Source organism: Phoca vitulina, unplaced genomic scaffold (genome assembly GCF_004348235.1).
Source record: "Phoca vitulina isolate PV1807 unplaced genomic scaffold, GSC_HSeal_1.0 scaffold282, whole genome shotgun sequence".
NCBI classification, from domain to species: Eukaryota; Metazoa; Chordata; class Mammalia; order Carnivora; family Phocidae; genus Phoca; species Phoca vitulina.
In genome coordinates, this window is record NW_022589969.1 from 16,710 (window position 1) to 19,096 (window position 2,387).

Consider the following 2,387-nt stretch of genomic DNA (forward strand, 5'->3'; position numbering starts at 1 on the left):
GACTGTAAGACTGACATGATTCCTACTGCTCCTCTCTATCCTCATTTACCTAAGTTTTCACAGTATACTAATTCTTTATCTAAATTGTCTTTCTATTTTGAAGAGACTATTTAACAGTTAACTCTTAAAATAAAACCACCCAGTGCTACAGGTGATCCCCTTCATGTATCTTTTACTCCTTGGTTAAAGACTGAACTAAGGACCATAGCTAATTTCCCAAACCCAGGGAGGATCCCCAGAATTTTTCAGAAGAATTTAGCGTCCTCATAAGAGCTTATAATCTTGGGCTGCAAGACATTTATCAACTTGTGCACAAGCTGGTAGGACCTAGTGAAGCCCCAAAATTGATGCAGAAGCAGAATATCATAACCCTGAGGATTATATTTGAGAAACTTGATTTTCAACATGGTCCCCTTATGGACCAGAAAAAGCTTGCAAAACAGCAAACCATCTTTTAAAAGCTATTCCTAGGGTCATTCCTGCCTTCACTGATTGGTCTAATATTCAAACATGCAAACAAAGGGAAGATGAATCTGTGGCAGACTTTAAAGCTTGTCTGGAAGCTCTCTTCCTATGGCATTCTGGGTTCCGTACAATAAATGATGTTACCTAATCTGCTCTACTGCCTTATTTGTAAATTGATTATCTCCTGAGATTAGTGGGTTAAGAGGCAGAAAATAAGATGGAAATCCACTTTCTGAGTGAATTCATGATCATTGTTGTGCACTTTGAAAGGATGTTGGAACAAGACTGTAAACAAAAGTCCAAGTTATTAGCCTTACAGCTGCAACAGCTCCAAGGCCAGAAACTCAAAACAACACCTGCATCTTCCCCATTGAATCCTCCTAGGAGTCCATCATCAAAGCACTAACTCAGGAAGCATTGTCTCATTTGTAATCAACTAGAACACACAAGAAAAGGTTGTCCTCAAAGGTTTTGTGCAAATCATTCAACATGAACTTGAATGCTTTCACATCTACCTAAGGAGAGCCCCCATATGGATCTCTCCCAAGATAACAAGACTAAGGGATTCTCTGGTACACTGCCACCAGTAATTCCCTTAAAAAACCAAGAGGACACTAAAATCAAAATTAATGGGAAATCTTGCCAAAGTCTGGTAGATACCAGAGCTACACTCTACTTTAAACCCCACTCTCATAAGACAACAGATCTCTCTGAATAGAAAAGAAACCTCTATTAGTGGAGGTATCTAATAAAATTCAAAGAGAGCTTCTATCTCAACCAGTGCAAAAGACTCTGGGACCTTTCACTGAAAAACATTTCTTTTTGTTGTGTGATACAGCTCCAGTCAATCTATTAGGTAGATATCTCCTTTCTAAATTGAAGAAGCTAATACATTTTGCCTCAAACAGAGACCTTACTATAGAATTTCCTGACCAAGCTGAACCTGATCTTTTGTTTCTGACAATCTTTCATTGATATAGAAGAGGAAGAATTCCAGCAAAAGATCTCTAATTTAATCCAGGTGTTTGAATATTCGTGGGCTACCTCTAACACTGACAATGGGAGAATAGAAAGTGCAGGACCTATAAAAGTTGAGATAAACATAACTAAACCTCTTCCCAAATCACGTCAATATCCACTAAAGCCCAAGGCCATATAGTGCTTTATGCCAGTAGTAAAAGACATAATGGCCCCTCCTGTAACACACCAAACTTGCCAGTCCAGAAACTGAAAACCTAACAGGTGAGCTTGAAATTTGTCCAAGACATAGGAACTATTAACAAGACAGTTACTCCCCATTTCCCGGTTGTTCCAAACCTGAGCACCCTTTTGTCACAACTTGCACCAGACTTAAAAAATGGTTCACTGTTGTGGATCTATGTTCAGCCTTCTTCAGCATTCCTGTAGACTTCAACAGACAATATCTATTTGCCTTTACTTGGAACAATCAACAATATACCTGGACTTGTCATGCCTCAGGAGTTCACTGAGGCCTCTTCTTATTTCTCCCAAATGCTCCACCAGGATTTAAGTACCTTCCAGTTCTCAAGGAAATCTTCTACAGTATGTAGACAGCCTCTTGTTATACTCAGTTATCAAAGAAGCATCCATAAAAATTCCATTTATTTGCTGCAACAATTAGCTGAGAAAGGACATGAAGTCTCAAAGGAGAAATTACAATTATCTTCAGACACTGTTCATTACCTAGGTCATAATCTAAGCACTGTAGGAATCCAGCTGTCATGAAAAAGAATTACACTAATCCAAGAATTCCCTAGGTCCTCAACTAAGTGACACTTTCATGGATCCCTATGCTTGGCTGATTATTGTAGACTATGGGTTCCTAATTTTTCTCTACTGGCTTCTCCACTCTATGAACTTACTAAAATTTCAGTCCCTGAACCCTTTTTCTTTCTTTCATG